Source organism: Xiphophorus hellerii, chromosome 18 (genome assembly GCF_003331165.1).
Source record: "Xiphophorus hellerii strain 12219 chromosome 18, Xiphophorus_hellerii-4.1, whole genome shotgun sequence".
In the NCBI taxonomy this organism is placed as follows: domain Eukaryota; kingdom Metazoa; phylum Chordata; class Actinopteri; order Cyprinodontiformes; family Poeciliidae; genus Xiphophorus; species Xiphophorus hellerii.
In genome coordinates, this window is record NC_045689.1 from 14,607,562 (window position 1) to 14,625,138 (window position 17,577).

The 17,577-nt window shown below is 38.0% G+C and overlaps 1 protein-coding gene across 5 annotated transcripts in view; it reads left to right on the forward strand.

The window, feature by feature from the left end:
• The first annotated feature begins 397 nt into the window (after positions 1-397).
• The window catches only part of b3gat1a (beta-1,3-glucuronyltransferase 1 (glucuronosyltransferase P) a), a 104,714-nt gene continuing 87,534 nt past the window's right edge, over positions 398-17,577 (forward strand). Inside the window, exons 1-2 of one of the 5 annotated variants that reach the window (XM_032590561.1) lie at positions 1,174-1,777; positions 3,811-3,923. The gene's annotated coding sequence lies outside the window, so the exon portion shown is untranslated. Of the gene's footprint in view, positions 1,778-3,810; positions 3,924-17,577 lie in introns of all 5 variants that reach the window. The other 4 variants (XM_032590564.1, XM_032590562.1, XM_032590560.1 and 1 more) reach the window with 4 other exon arrangements.

The window sequence follows — 17,577 nt, forward strand, 5'->3', positions numbered from 1 at the left end:
GTTTGAGCCAACAAACAGTCCAAAGCTGAAAATACTGCATGACACGGTGCGGTGAAATGTAATACACAGTCGCTAGATCATCTGATGTTTTCTCCCCTTCTGTTCTCTTCAGGTTATCAAGCCTTCCAGATGCACACACCATCACATCAGTGGCTCCACTCATAACAGCAATTTAGTGATTTGAATTCCCTCTTGCCTACCGCCTTTTTCATTACACCGTGACAGCAAAATGCAAAGTAGCCTGTGTGTTTAATATGAGATACGACACAAGACATAATTAAAAACAAATGTGTAGGGATGTCTTCTGTTTGAGTTTCTTTATTGGCAAGCATGTGATAAGTTGGAGGAGAATTATGACTTGTCTCATTTTTTTTTTTTTTTGGTATTATTATTCCTGTTGGTCATGTTTTTCCAGGAGTGACATCCAGTGCAGTGCTCCCATGGAGTTGTGACACCTCCTCTAGTTCCAACTCTCCGGAAAGTCAGATATGCTCTCTGGGCTCATAGGAGGTGGGATGGCTTTTCCTGAGGTTCACACCAGACGCTGTCTCACCTCGGCAACAGACAGACTCTTTATTCAGTGACGCCTGAAATTAGACGGTGCGCTGCTTGAGAGGATGGAAATGTAGAGACAGAACTGGCATCAGGGGGGAGGCTGCCAATCACTCATGGCAGAAACAGCATCTGGAGAGGCACGCAGCGGCTTCCTCTTCAGTTTTTAAACAAGAGATGGTTTTCTCTGCACCCAGAATTGAGTTAATTCAAGCCATTTTCCAGAAAAGGTTTCTGCATGTGACGCATTGTGCAGTCAGTCAGGCGTAAGTGAATGTCTTATCTATCTGTGACACAGTTGTAGTTCTTCCAGAATTACGTCTCCTCTGCCAAAACCAGCATATGTCCTCATGTCTTATACAGCGATTTTGCAGTGGTCCAAGCTGTTAGAATGAAGTGTCATTTCACTCAAGTCATTTGCGCATCACTAAACTGATAGGAGAAAAACAGTAGGCTGTCCCCATAACCAAGCCTAAATATTAACCAGAAAATGAGAAAGCAGACTCCTTTACGTTTGTCTCTCAATCTTTGACTTGATATTATTCTGTTTTCCTCTCATTCTCTTTGAAGAACTTTCCCTTTTCATGCATTCTCGATCCCCCCCCTCCATTTGTGAGTGCTGCAGCCCACCCTGTCCGAGCTTCAGTGGTACATGCCGTTAGAAAGCCCATCTCTGCGAGGGGAGGAGGGGAGGGTGGTCTCAGTCTCAGCTAAGCGGCTGCTTTAGTCCCCCACCATAAGCAAATTCACAGATGTCTCTGCACGCGTCTCAGCCATCATGAGAAGGCAGCCTGCTCCTGTGTGAGCCCTGGACAGAGTGAAGCAGAAAGAGATTCAAAGAGAATCAGCAAGGAAAAGGGTGGGAGGGAGAGCAGGAGAAAGAAGAGGAGAAGGCAAAACACATACATCGTCTCTGCTCATGAGCCCGATCTGGTGTGTTTAAGCGCAAGAAGAGAAGAGAAAAGAGGGAGGAAAATAAATCCGTGGACCTTGACATCTCTTTGTTTTAATTTTTTCTTTCTTTTTTTATTCATTCAATGAATACTAACACAGCAGAGTAAAAGAAAGAGATGCTTTGAAGGCTGTCTCTCTTTTGACAAGGGGCAAGAAAGAGAAACAGGGGGATAGACGGCGTAAAGCAGGGACAAAAACTGGATTTCTAGGATGACTCGGAGTCGACTCGGAAGCTTGGAATACGAGCCTCACGCTGAAGTCTCTGAATGAGGTAAAAATCATGATCTCACACAATTGTCTCTTGTTATGCTCTGCCCCGGCTGCCACCGTCAGATAAAAATCTGTGAGGCACTTGAAAGCATGAACAAGGGCTTGACAAAAATGAACCAATTTTCATGCTCATCAGGTTTGGAGCAGCGTTCGGTAGATTGCCATCCTCCTCCCCGGGTTGTTCTCTGTCTTGCTCATTGGAAGTGAGGGAGAATCCACACAGGCTGCAGTATTGCATGTTGCAGAGAGGCTCCGCGAGCTGAGTTGAGCACCAGACTGATGAATAAAGAATTGGTGATTATTCTTGTGATGAGAATCTAGGGGTGCTGAGATGGCAGAAGGGAAAGAAGAGAGCAACCTTCTGCAAACTGACCAGCAGAGGATTTAGTTCAGCTGGGTTCAACGGATAAATGAAACACGAATACTCTGTATTTCATAATGGATGAACTGAAAATCCCATGGTGTGTGTTCCAAAAAGGGAAGGAAGGTGTTATGAAATGAATAAATTATGAGGCATATAGTAAAGTGGGTTGCAGAGTTGATATTTTCAACATTCTGATAATATTGGAAACCCAGGCACTGGGGTAATGAAAGGGGAAGATTTAATTCAGCAGCTGAAAACTAAAGACGAGATGAAAGACATAGTTGTTGTCTTTATCGACAGAGGACCACAAACATTTCTTTTCAACCTCCTGTGAACTTTTGGTACATAATGAAAAACCTGCAGATTACCAGAGATGTATCCTAGTGAGGGAGTGAAAATGAAAGCGGTAGCACTGTTTAAATTTGGAGTTTGTGTAAATGATTTTGCATTCACTCACAATAATGTCTACAATAATGTTATATGTAGACATTATTTCAAGCTCAGAAATAATAAATATCTGGGCAAAAATGATTTGGTCTTTGCCAGGTTAAGTCCTCATATGCTCAAAAACAAAATACCACACAATGGAGTCTATACTGTCATAAAAATGCTGAAGCGCTTGTATTTAAGAGTGAAATTTGCAGGTAGGTGTATTTTTTATCAAGTGCTCTTGTTTGATTGATAATCAGCAAGTGAGACCAGCCTTATTAAAGCAGCTTTTGCAATTTGTTGATCTGGAGCAGACAGGTAAATGTAAGTACAATGCCGGGATGGGAAATCATCAGCAATGATCTTAACCCACTTCATGTGGGAAGTATAGAAAGAATGTTTGAAAAATATTTAAAATTCATTATTCCAGTGAGGAAGATTTTTTTTTTACCAGTGGAAACAATTTAAAAACACTCAAGATTTCCCAGGAGTGAATGTTCCAGACAATTTATTCCTTATTTAAACCGTGAATAGAAACCTAAAAGCTACAATTCAGACACTACAGATTTTATATTACAGCTAAATTAGAAAGTGAACTAGTATGTCCTATTTTAAAGTGCTTTGAAGGGAATATTTTTCTTTCTCTATAAGAAGAATTCTTTTGAACAATGATACCAGAGTTGATATGTTGATATGGTTGTTATCAGCACCTTGTTTTACAGAAACGAAACACAGGGATAGCTCAAAGAATCCTCATACCAACTGTCAAGAATGAAATTTGGTAGATGGGTCATGAGTTGAGATTTGTCACCAAACCTTCAGAGTAACCTGCAGTCATTAAGCCAGTTCAAAAATATAAACTATTTTTGAATAATTCATCATTTAAAATCAGCTTTATTTTCTAAATGATTAATAAATATGTTATCTCCTTCATGTTCAGTCAAGTAGAGATGAGTGTATATCTGTGATATAATCTTGAGGAATGAATCAAATTTATTTTTGTTTGCTGCCATGTCCCAATTAATCTACACTAAGAAACGCAGCACAAGGCGTAATGGTTTATATTCAGCCACTAACACTGAGCTAACACAACAAAACAACACCTGGCCTTAGCTTTTTTAGCCTGTACAGCAAAGTGCAGCAACACTGCAATGCTGTTCATGTTCCCAGCTGTTTCTCTGGCATGGCTTTGCACTGCACTTTTTGACCCTGGGTACATATTCTGTTTCTGCTTCGTCCAGCTAGGTCAGCAAGGAGGATACAGATCTCATTTATGGAGATGGGCAGCTTGTCTTTTCACTCTCAGTTCAAGGTTGCACCCCTTATTCTGGCGGAGCGAGCCGAGTGCTGACAGGTCAGAATTACAAACTATACTTCTACATTACATAGCTGCACATATACGAGTTTGTAATTATATTTGTTTAATGTAATAAAATTTAAGATAACTTTAGTTGTGGATTTACTATTTGTAATAATGTATTAATTAATAATGTAGTTCAAATCTAGCCTGGTTAAAACCATCCCCTTGTACTACACTTTGCGTCATAGAGAGAGTCTGGGCTTAGCTATAGAGAAACGATTGCTCCCTGGAGGTGTGGACTGTGTAGAAGTTTTAAATAATCACTAACATTTGGTCGTGATGTATGCAAAGCGCCAGTTTGACGCTAAGAAACTTTCCGGAAATTGCCTGCATTGTAAACAACCGTCCTCCACTGTTGGAAAGAAATACAGATGTGAATGAAGCAGCTGAAAATGTTAATTCAATATTTGGAAGTGTGGCCAACATGGACAGAACAGCTTTGTTCACTTCCTCCACTGCCATTGCTAAAACTACAGACAGATTACAAATGTAAAGCAGCGTACAAAATCAACGTCACCTTTCACAACTTCTCCTTCTGTTTGCCGATTGGCCAAAAATCGACTGGAGAGAATCCGAGACAAGGGGAGAAACAATTCAGTCATTTAGACTATAAGATTTTTAATTACTTACAATCCAATTTGATCATAACTATGATACAATGCAGAAATTAGCTAATTGGCAATTTTTGAGAATAAAGATACGACTTTACATAACAAAAGCTTTGAAGCTAATAGCAGGGACAAAAATGTGAGGCAGTTTCACATTTACAGCACCTTTTTTGGATTAAATGGATTGAAACAGCATGATACAAAGACTTTAAAGCATATATATAACCCACACTATGCTGAGAAAGAAATATTGAGTGGATAATAGTAGCTGTCATTATTTCTTTGTATAGGTGAACTTGACTGTGAATGCAGGTGGAGGATTTTCCTTCAGCATGTTCCATGCAGTCATCATTTCACACATCATTTCTTGGTGTAATGATATGTATGAGATCTGACAGGACACAGGGATGAGACTAAACAAATGTTTTGCTAGCTATCGGCAACAGTGCAGTTGTTTCAGAAGCATGTGGGCGCAGGTGAACCATGTCTACCTACACGGACAACTCACAGATGCAGGTTCTGAAAATACACTTCACCAGGCTGAATTCATCTCCGTTTGAAGTCTTTTTGTGTGTGTGTGTGGTGGAGGTTTCTCTTTGAAAGCATCTGAGCATCTCTGCAGATTTAGCTGTGGAGTCATCCATCTTCTGTACCAGCAGGGCAAATGTAAGAGACAAGAAGAAGAGGTGGGCTTTTATCAGCCACAGTAGACAGAAAGCATTATACGACTAGTGTCAGAATGTTCAGTACAGTATCTAGTTAGGTGCGGCTTTTGTCCATTTAGTTAAAATATTTTCGTGTTTGTGTTTGAAACAGGCCGCCTACTGAACGTCTGCATATAGGTATTCTTAAAATGATTCACTCAATTGAGAGAATTACCTGAAAAATTGTTTTCATTCAGGATGAAAACATAGGACGAATAAGTAGTTACAAAATACAATATTAAGGCATAGTAACCCCTGACAGGTGCAGTGACAACACTTAATGTGTTGACATCATAGCTCCTGTTAGTAGGTGAGACATACTGTATATACATATACTGTATATATATATATATATATATATATATATATATATATATATATATATATATATATATATATATATAGATGTATGGAAGTGGAGAAAACAGGCAAGCACATAGAATTGACATTTTAATGTTAGCATCTAGTTCCACGCAGGCCGCCTATTTAAGCATAAATATCTATAAATCTATAAAGTTTTTGTGTTGTAGAGTTTTGAACTCCAGGAGTTTGCACGATAAGCTGTGAGAAAATAAAGGAAGGATTTTTACAGTGAACCAAGATGTCAGTGAAGATGAATACTTTATGCTATAAATGTCTTAACTCACTAGACTGAAAAAAAATACTTTTCACATTTCTGAATTGTAAGAATTGAGACTTATTTGATTGCTGTAGCGTGAAGCAAAACTAAACACAAGAAGCAGACAAATTCTAAATATAGGTAAAGATTGTTTGCTTTTCATTGGTGAATTTATTAAGTCCCTCTGGTTTATGGTGCCATAGGCCTTGTTAAGATGTGTTTAATTAATATCAATTTAATGGCTTTGTTTGGGCATAATTTTGCCAGAGGACTGCTATAAAACACACTGGGCACATGCTCTTTGTACTACCTGGTCTAAACACAAGAGTAAAGCAAAATGTCTACTAAGAACAAATGTTTTCAGCCTTGCAGCAGTGCAACAGTACCTCACTGGATTACAAACCATCAGGCTCTTAAAATCTGTCTGGCTGCCCATTAAAACAGCCACTATTGTGGCTCATTAATGTCCTGCAGAGGAATTAGAATAAACTGCGCTCCACACACTCTGGCTGGCAGAGACTCTCAGTCGTCTCTGCAGCAGTTTCCTTTCTCTCCAGGGACAACAGTTGTTTGCCTGAGGTTCATCACAGCCGCTTGGTGCTGCTTGGAGTGACCAGCAGCACCAGGTAATTAGATGCTCAACTCCCTACAAACTGCTGGATCTGTTGAATTCGCCTTGCCTTGTTTCAGCAATTTCTGGAAGATTGTCAGATTTGATTGCTCTGCAGGCCACCGCTGCTCGCGTAAATGGGAAATTGAGTTTGAAAGGTGAGGATTATAGTATGAGAAAGGTATGCTATCTAAGAGGGATAATAGCAGAAAGCATTAAAGTTGCACAAAGGATGTTCTTTAGCAAAAGAACTAACTTTTAGATATATACACTTGAAAGCCACTTTTTTTGTGATGTTCTTCACAAAAAAGAACATCACTTAGAATTTGTAATTATGCTTTTTTATGTGCAGTGTTTAAATGAATAACAAAACAACAGCAATAACAACAACAATGGGGCTCATAAAGACCTGTGTATGCTGCCAGCACATTCAACTTCGCAGATCATATTGGAACATTAAATCTCCACTGTACAAAATTGAAAAACACTATAGCAAAACATGGTGAAAATACTAGTTTAATTTGCGTACAAGTATTAAATACTAGTTTTTAATTTATCTTGTTTATGGTGCAGAATATCATTAATGTTGTTTCTTGATATTACTCTACCTAGAGTAACACCGGAAGTGTAACATAGTGATATTACTAAGGAATAACTGGCCTATTTGTATGTTAGCTAGCCTGCACTGTGTTGCTTCAACACACTTCTCACTCTGCGGCAGTGGCTTGGGGGGTATAGCAGGTGATCACAGAGGTTCCTGGTTTGAATCCCAGTCCTTCCCCAGGGATAATCAGGAGGGGTTGTAACAAGGAGGGCATCTGACAGAAAATATCTACTCAGTCTGTCTGCATGCAGCTGTGGACTTAGCCATTTGTCACTGTACATAGCAATATTTTTTTTCAAAAAGCAACTAGTGACAAATCTGGGAACCTTATTCCATGTTATTGGAGATTTTGGCAACAACACATAGCAACAATCGCCCTGTAGCAACAGTCCTGAGGGAGAAGCGAATGCTGCCACGAGTCCCTCCTGCTTCTTAAACACTGTGGTCAGTTTCACAGTCATCCTGCAGTATATCCCACTTGCAGTCATTGCAGAGAAGAGACTCATTCCACTCCATGTTCACATCGCAACTGAATCATATTTGTACAAACATGAAAAATGCTGTTGATCGACGGCCATAATTTCAACTTCTGACTTGCCATGTGTATGTGTCTGAGTGAGACAGTTTTTTACTTGAAAGTGGGGCTGTGATGTAGACATCAACCAAGCTGTACTGTTCTAACCAATAGGAAAATTAAACTGCAGTAGCCACTGTTCAACCCAAAGAGGGCAGTACTAATACAGTTTTAGGCATAATACTGCAGAATTAAACAAGTTTACATAAAAATATAATTTGCACCAAAACCTAAAGAAAGCATCCAAATGTTGATTTGGACTTTAGTTCTTTAAAAATGCTTTCATGAGAAAATCTGTCCATGCCTTATGTGCCCAAATGTGCATATGTGCAGGATGGATCTCCATGTAGTGATCCTGTAGTGGCAGAGCTGATATAATTTCATAACAAGTATGCATGTTTAAAAAAAAAAAATCTATGAACTTCATTTTGCATGATCCATCCCTTAGCCACCCAGTAAGAAGAGTAATTAGACTGATGGAAAACAGCAGTAAGAGAACCACCAGTTTAGAACAAGCTTAAAATAAAAAAAAAAAAAAACTAACAGAAAAAAAAACAATCAACACAATGCACAGTAATAAAACATTAGACATAAAACACAAAACTCAAAAGAGAAGTGACAACTAAACCAAAGATTATGACAGATACTGGAAATGACCATGCAGACTCCCAGTCGAACTGTAAAGATGGCAGAGAACGGTGTCAAGCTGCTCCGAATGCTAAGAATGTAGACCCCTGGGTTTGGTCGTTATCTTTATAGATGGTGACATCCTCCATAGCTATCGGTAAGCTGAGTCAGTAGGTGTCCACCTCAATTATGTTTCATCACTGTCAAATAAAATCCTATATTGTGTTCTCAGGAACTTAGAAGCTATTGCTACTGACAGAAAAGTCACATTAAAATGTTTAATTTTTTAGAATAAAATAGAACAGAAAACCACACCGCCTCTTGCCCGGAATGTTAGCTGGAGACAGGCACCAGCACCCCTGCTGACCCCACTAGGGACAGGGGTGTTAGAAAATGGATGGATAGAGAACAGAAAACCTTATTTGACCTTATTTGACGTTTTCTTCGACGGGGCTCTCTAAACAAGTGTAAAACATCCAACAGAGACAAATATAGAAGATAAAAATTATAAACGTGTAAATAAATGCCTCTGCTATTTTTGGCTATAATTGTGGTTTGGATGAATGATTTTCTTTTTTGTATTTTGCTTCCCTGGCCAGTGGAAGCTTGTAACTCCCGTCTGATGGGAGGAGTGAAGGATGGGACGTGACGGTTCCTCGGTGATCAGAATGGCTTTCCTGATCACAGGATAGGACAGAGAAGTTTGTGATGAGCCAATTATTTGGAATCTATAACTGAGTGGTAAATTATGATTAAAATATTTTTTTGCCAACGTCAAAATGTTGCAGCTTCCTTAAATGTTGGAGTGCTGGAGGGTTTTATCATAAATTATATCAGAGTATGTTTGGAAGGACAGATAGTTGTCCGTCTGTCTTCCTAGATACTGAAAGGACTCTACCTGGAAAACCTTCCCTGAATAATCAGAGGCTTAAAAAGCACTGGTCTGACACAGCACAACTTATTTGTCTTTGTGCTGGAGTTAAGTGACCAGGTCATGGACAGCCAGTTGATCCTGGGTGAGAGACCCCTGCTGTCCATGTGTGCCGCCAAGGTACTTCAGTATATATAAAAAGGCTCCCTGTTAAAAGTAATGCTATTAATACAGACAAAGAACAGGATGAGGGACACAACATAACCTTGTTGGAACCCTGTATTCAAAGCCATTTTACTTGACTTACAGCCACAATATGTAACTATTACAAATATATGTTTTTTCACATTTATTCAAAAAGTCAACATGTTGTGACAGTGAGACAGATGAGACTAGTCTGAGCAATCGTGGCAGGTTATGTTGTGGTGAACCAGCTGTAGCATAGCAGAGAGCCAGGGAGAATGTGTGAGCGGTGCATTTGAAAAACCATTTGAAAACGCGTACTTTAAAAAGTACGCTTTTATCAATAAGATCGAACTTCAGTGGATCTGTAGGCTCTGGAGGCAATGCAACAGAGTGCTAATGTTTACAGTATTAAAAGCAGAGGAGAAGTCCATAAATAAAATCTGGGTATTTGGTACTGCAGAGTCCATGTTTGTTATCACTATGTTTAAAATAGTTGAGCTTGCATCCTCCACGCCTCGTTTTACCCTGTAGGCAAACTGGAGAGGGTTCAGATTGCCTACATAGTATTGTTGAAATGACTCATCCTGCTCATCACCTCCTAAACAGGTAGATGCATGAAACAATACAATATTTAGTTTTACATCTATAACACTAAGGTTCATGAGAAATATTCAGCTACTATTGCTGGGTGATTTGTAATGGTTTCCCTTTTTCTTAATGAAATGTTTTAGTATAATCTCCCTATGTGTGTTTGAGGTTAACCAATGATCCCTTGGGGTGGTGCTACTGTGTTGTAAAAGAGGCGTCTTACAGACAAGCTGGCAGTGTGGAATCGCTTGTTTTGCTCGCATTTATCAGGCCTTGCTGAAGATTAGGAAAAAGCTTGAAGATGCTACTGGAGGCATTTGGTATGTGTAATCACATGTACATGACACAGATTCACGCAGTCTACAGGCACAAAAACAACAAATGTAAAACTCTTATCTAAACTCCAAGCTTTACCCCCCAAAACGGGCCTCATACAGACAAAGAAAAGAGTAGCAAACAGACCCCTCCTCTGATATCTGTCTGGACAATTTTCACATATTTTGTCATGTTACAATTGTAACAGAGTTACAAATGTGCTTTTTTTAATTATTATATCTAATTTATTTTATATTGAGAATTTGTGAATTTTATCTTATTCAGTTATTTTTATTTGTTGTTTTTGCCTGCGGGGATCGCCCTTCTGCACTCGTTTATGTCTCCTGGGCTTCCGTAGTTCATTCCAGGCCTCATAGCTCCTCCTCTTCCCCCTTTTCCCTCACAGCTTCCGCGCTGCTGTGGGTAAGTCAGAGGAAAGTTTGCTGTTGCGATATATGTTTGTTTTTCTGTATGGATGTTGTTCATGTTGAGGTCTCTACCATATGTTGTTTATTATTGTTTGTTAGTGTGTTGTTTTTCAGTTTTGACAGTCATTGTGGGTTTTTATAAACAGTTTTATTATAATTTCCTTTTTTTTTATTTTGGCGCTAACAACTGGTGCTAGTCTAGCACAGCTCGGTTGAACATAGTTTTTATTTTCACATTTAGGGCTGGAGTGCAGGGAGAGGGAGTTGGAGAGTAGGTTGATTTGTTTTTACTCTTCTCCCCCAGGTATGTGTTTTTATTTTAAGTTATACTTTTTATCTCTGTTTATTTTACTCTGTCCCATTGTATTGCGTTGTTGTGGCCAACAGGTGGCGTTTTTCTCCTCTTGTTTTTAGTTTATGATTTTTGTGAGATGATTTCTTTTTTTTTTTTGTTGACTTTTGTTGAATCTGAGAAAAAGAAATGTTAGTACTCAGCGTTGTTCCGCGCTGCTGTGGGGCTGGAGTGCAGGGAGAGGGAATTGGAGAGGAGGTTGATTTGTTTTTACTCTTCTCCCCCAGAATAAAAAAAAATCTCATTGAAACCTGACTGAATGACTTCTGGAAATTCATTGATGCCACCCGTTACACAATCATATAACATACACAAGTAAAATGAAAGAGTTCCTGTCCGTCCTTCAAAGAAAAATGAATTTAAACTATAATCACGGTAACAGAACTGGCACAATTTGTGTCTTTGGCATTGTCTTAAACCCAGCAGGAGGAGGTGTTGCATTTATCTGACTGTGAGGCCGTAGATTTAGTTTAATATGTCCTGCACAACAGAAGGTGTCAGAAGGAGATGATAATTTCACATGATGACAGAGGTATTCGCCTACTGACACCCTTAACCATGTGAAGATAATGTGACCAGACAGTGGTGGTGAATACCGCAGGCGTGTTAGTTTTGACTGCAGAATAGTAACTGACATGACACTGGCTCCGCCCCTATGCTCTACTTCCGCATAGGGGCGGAGCATACCACAGCTGTTATATTAGTAGTGGTAGTGAAACTCAATGCGTTACCCGAGATATTTTTTGAGTAATTTTTGCTGTATCAGCCAACACTGAGGCAGAGATGACAGGCAAGAAAATAATCCAGATAGAGTCAGAGTTTCAGAATGTTCCCTCACCAGTCAGTCAAATTGAATATATTCCAACTCAGGTGATTTCTTAGTGTAGCTCTGGTTACAATAGGAGCCAAATATAAATGAAAGTGATAGTGAATCTTCCAAAGCTTAAACACTTTTATGAGTTTGGTGAACAGTCACCTTGATGCACATGTAGCAACTGCAATTACAGACAGATAGGGAAACGCTGTGCTGATCAAGGAAAAAGAGTACGGGGTCTGAGGCACAAACAAGCTCCCTAAATTACTCTTTTGAGAAAATCCTTGAGGATTTTATCCTAAATCCGCAGCTTTAATGAGAACAAGTGTTGGTGCACCTCTGCAGAGGAAAGAACTGCTCTATAAAGAGGTTGGGAGATTATTCCACTTGCCAGAGCAACATTAACTAGAGTTGTTCAATGAACAAATACACAAATTTATGGGTCTCACCCAGTCATGGCAGAGGTTCTACCCATTGCAACTATGATGACAGATTGAGTTAAATTTGATAAAGAAATTGAGAACCACATACAAGTAAGTCATAATTAGTCACCATTCATGTGAGTAAAATTCTGAGCACCTTTTTCTGTTAAAATTTAAAACCAAATAATGTTGCTTTTTTAAAAACATTACAGCTGCTAAAATAATGACATACTGATTATTACAGTTATGAAAATTATATCAACACTATTTGAGATGGTGCAGCTATCTTGCCAGGTCCCTCTTGGCAAAGAGATCGTAGATCTCAACAAGGTTCTTATCTGGTTAAAAAAAAAAGGTTATTGTTTGTTTAATTTATAATTTTGTCACATACGCTTAAGATGGCCACTATTTATTTAGTTTTGGTTGTATCCAAGTAAAAAACAAAAATAATAAAAATGTAAGGAGGAACCATACATTTTGAGGAGTTGCGATCCAGGTTATGGTCCAGTGCGCTTTAGATTTCTTAGAGTGCTGATGTCTTTCTCAGTTAAACGGATCATGTAGAGAATGCCTCACCTTACAATGAGGTGAAGATCAAAGTTTTAGAAAGCGCGAACAACTACATGCATCTCTCCTTGAACTATATGGGTAAACTACCATTGTGTGCGAAGTGTAGAACAAGAACAGGTCAATTGTAGCCAGCTTAAAAGAAGTAAGTCTTTTACAGTAGAATTGATTTGACATACTAATATGTTCTAATTGTAAAGTTGACTGTGCATTTATTTCAGTCATTCCTGCAAATTAAATGAGCCTCCACTGACTGATGCTGTGGATGTATCGGGTTTTCAGCATTACCCCATTATTTCTGCATAATCAGACTGAATGTCATAAGTCTATTCCACAGAAGATACTTAAACATTGTAACACAACAAAAATTAGCAAACAAACAAGTAATCTTACTTAATCAAACTTTGGAAAACACTCTTTGCCCTCTCTGGGAAGAAAACCATTTCTGATTGCACAAATTACATTTATCAACTTGATATTTCACCAGTGTTGCCTCTGATTCTTTGCTTTTGTTTTCACGATGTATGGCACGAAGGCTGACATGCCGCGCTATCTCCTGCGAACAACTTGCTCATCATTAAGCAGAGCTTTGATGTATCTTGCGGATCCATTGTTAGTGCTAATGGTGCTGCCAGGCTTGTGAATTCATCAACAAAAGCAATCTCATTTTCTGCTGATCTTAATCTCCAGAGTTAATAACAAACAGGATGTTTGTCCGACATGAATCATGTCTGAACTGAACGGGAAAACTCGCATGACTTGTCATTTAAAGCTGAGGTCATATAATAGGGTGTATCGCATACCTCTTGACTGAGCTGCTGTTTATTGCTACAAACCCTGTAAAATGTTAAAAGGCTGCCAGGAAATTTGAAAAAAAAAAAATCTGGGCAATGTGGCTTGTGATTTCATTAAAATGGGTGTAAAGGCTCTGGGAAAGACTTCAGGCAAAACCGCCTATAGGCATGACTGACTATGAGGCCATTCACTGTCCAATTCCTTCTCCTTTAGTTCATGGTTTGAAGATTTAATAAACCAAGTGATTATTCACAGCAATGAGCATTATATTATGCCTTTTGCATATCACACCAGCAGTAGTGCCTCAATTCTTAACTTTTTCTCTAGATGAGATTTGATTCTCAAATACATAGAAATAAAAGTATGTTCTTTGTTTTTTTATAATTAATTGATGTTTAATGCTTAAACATCCATTTACATATATAGGTAAAAAAAAGATTTCTGCACATACATAGCATTGGTGACTTTTAAGACTGAATGCGTGGAGCGCACACTTATTTGCAGAATGAAAAATAAAAAAAAAAACAGATTAAATATTGATGCATAGGATATTTACATATCCAAACCAACAAAACCAGAACAGCAACATTCAAGTTAGTTCAAATAATGAAGGGAATGTGTCAAAACAAAGGGGGGAGGAGAACCTATTTGAATTGCATTACGCAGTTAAATTAGGTCATTGTGTGACGCCAAATGATCCATCTCCTGTCAAACACTGAAATTAGAAAGAGAGGCTGCTCAGAAATGTAAACACACGCTGCTGTGTAAGTTGCAGAAGCCTGCAGAAGAAGTTCCTGTGCAAAGAGGTAAGCTCAGAGACGTCAAGTGGCGCTAGATCGCAAACTTTGGAGTAAATAATGACAACCCTTTTACTGAAGCTCGTTGTTTTTGTTCTTCCTACTGGTGTTTCATTTAAAGAATGTGCCAATTCTATCTCTCTCCCAGCGTTGCATGTCTGAGCCACAAAGTGTCCCGTGAAAAATACAGAGAAACTCATTGGTAACGCTGTTGTTACCAAGGTAAACAAGTATGGTAATTTTTGTCAAACTTATTTACTACAAAAATTTTCTTCAGATTGCTTTGCCACTCTCCGGATCTCTTTAATGATATTTGCTGTGTGTTTCTGTCAAAAATCCAACTTGTTTTTACGATTGGCTGAAAGTCAAAACATTTAAAGGACAAGGTGACCTACTGGAGCAGCTAGCGCACTCATTTACCGCCTCTCTGCATTTGGACTTTAATTAATAGTTTAATAAGAGCAGTAGAGCTGTGAGTCTGACCTGTTTTGCACCAGCATTAATTTGGTAAGCTTCTTGACTATACAGGAATTAATTACAGTGAACAAACTCTAAATTTGTAGATAGAAAATAAAGAGCTGAGACTGTTCATGTCCATAATGATTTCATGAGGGTTCCTTTACCAACTGAGTGTTCTGAATAAGCTAGACTCAAAATAGGTCACATTGCCTTTATTGTCATAATTTTTTTATTTTCCCATCCCATATTTAATTTTTCATTTTCATAAATTATGCAGTCTAAAAACGAGCAAAACAAAAGCAGCTCGTAATAGTGTTATAGTTTGAACCTTCTTCCATATTAATAGAATAGAATAGAATAGAATAGAATAGAATTCAACTTTATTGTCATTGCACTGTCACAAGTACAAGCAACGAGATGTAGTTTGCATCTATCCAGAAGTGCTCTACGAGATATAAATATTTATTTACAGATGTACAAGACTATGTATGTATGGACTATAAGGGGTTATAGCAAGAGATATAGATATTGTGTATAAATATAAATATGGGAGCTCGTTCACAATTCTTCATGCCTATGAGGAGCCAAAAGCTATTTATTCTATAATTTTACTAATTAACCCTCTGATGCATGAATTATGATCCTTTGTGTCAGAATTTTTTTTCCATTTTTTAAAATTCTTTTCTTAAGGCATAAAAAAGGTAGGAACATTTTTTTGTAAAAATAATTTATTTTTTATTTTTTATTTTTATGTGATCAATTGTAATTTTGTCCAAATACAAAGTTGTTATTTGAAAAATACATCAGTAGTATTGTTCCTTAGGGGTTATCTGATGTCACAATATTTTTTTTACTTGCAAGAGTCGTCTACAGTAGAAGGAGGACCGGGTCTGTTCTCATGCTTTTTTGTCTGTCGGCCATATTGTATTTAACAAAAATAATTTCTTGCATTTGCAGCTGATGGCCAGTAGTTGATGGTATATTTTATGATGCATTAGTGTCCACTTCAGTGGTCTGTGTGCATTTATAACATAAAAATCCACAGGAAGCACAAGAAAATGGCTTTTAGATAGCTGTCCACTGTAGTGACCACTATGCATGAAAGGGTTAAAGCAGACTTTGACTTTCAAACAGAAGAGGTAAGATGGCCAGATATGCAACAACACTGCACAACGTAAAAAGAATATACCCCTACTTATTTTTGGAGGACATAGCTCACAGTTAGATCTAACATGAAATGCCAGTTGTGAAAATATATCTTAATTTCAAATAAAGAGTAATATTTTTTGCACTGTGTCAGGATTTTGAACATTTAACCAAACATCCTGGTCAATTTAGTGGCAATTAAGACGCAGGATTTGATCCTATTCAAAGTCTGTCCATTTGTTAAAAATCTAGAGTTGGCACCAACCATTCATTGAAACACATTTACCTCTATAGTTGTCTTCTTGAGTTCACTGTTCAGTTTCATTTTGCAAAATAAACATCAAAATTAGATCAAGTATTTTATTTTTCACTGCAATTTTGAGTGTAACATTTGCTTTGAGGTCAGTCAGGTTTGTGTTAATTGGCATATCTGTAGTCAGTTGTTTTGAAAGGTTGAGTTGTTGCAGCCTAAGGCGATTCTCCCAGCAGCCTTTAGCACTAGTGTTCAAACTTAATAAAACTGTTAAGTAGCATTAAATGTATGTACAGAGAAGACAGCGGGGTTTTTTCCAATGCTTCCCATGCATTTGATTAAGTTGCTCATATATATACTATAAGAAATATAATATAAGAAATTACCCGTTAGAAATCTTATATTTTGAGAATAAACCTGTAAATATATGCACAAAGTAGTGCGCAACTAGGAAGAAAAGTGTCAATATTTTTAAATTTTGGGTCCATTGCTGCACATTGCTTCCCCTTCTTTGTCTGTTCTTTGTGAGTAAGGGCACAAAAATCTAGAGAAAAAAAAATCCAGTCTGTAAAGTTTGGCATGCATTAAGCTCTCTTTCCCTGAGTACAATCCTAGAGCCCACCGGCTGTGTCTATAAGCTGCTACGTGAAGGTTTTTTGGAGCACATTATTGTAAAATGTAAAAAGATTTCCAATTTAACAAAAACTAAAAAGTCTATAGCAACACTGCTAACTTCCCAAGAAATCATTTCTCACCTAAACTCAAAGGTTCAGTGACGATTTCTGATATGGGCGACACGGGCAACTGCCCAGGGTGGCATCTTGGCTGACGGGTAAAACACTCTGATAAAAAACTAACACTGAAAACACCACATTATAATGACATGCTACTAGACTTGCTGTTTGAAAGTCTAGGAAAACTTATAAAACTAGTTTCATTCAACTTCGCAATCATCCTACAGATAATGGTTTTTTTGGGCATCACATTAAATTCCAATAAAAACAGATAAAGGTAAGAGCCATAATGTGACAAAATAGAAAAAAAAGTCAAAGGACATTGATAATTTTGCATGATACCGGATTATAGTGATTTCCCTATATGGCAAGTGATTTTAAATATCGTATCTAGTTTGTTCTTCTTTTAACATATAAATAAACTGGCCTTAAGGGACCTGCTGTACTTTATCCTCTTAAAACAAGGGCGAGACAGACACTGAAATAGCACTTTTGTCTTTTGTTCCCATAAGATACTTGGGGGAGGCGTTTTCTTCTTTATGTCTGTCTCCATTTAGTAAAGCAGAGAAAATGGG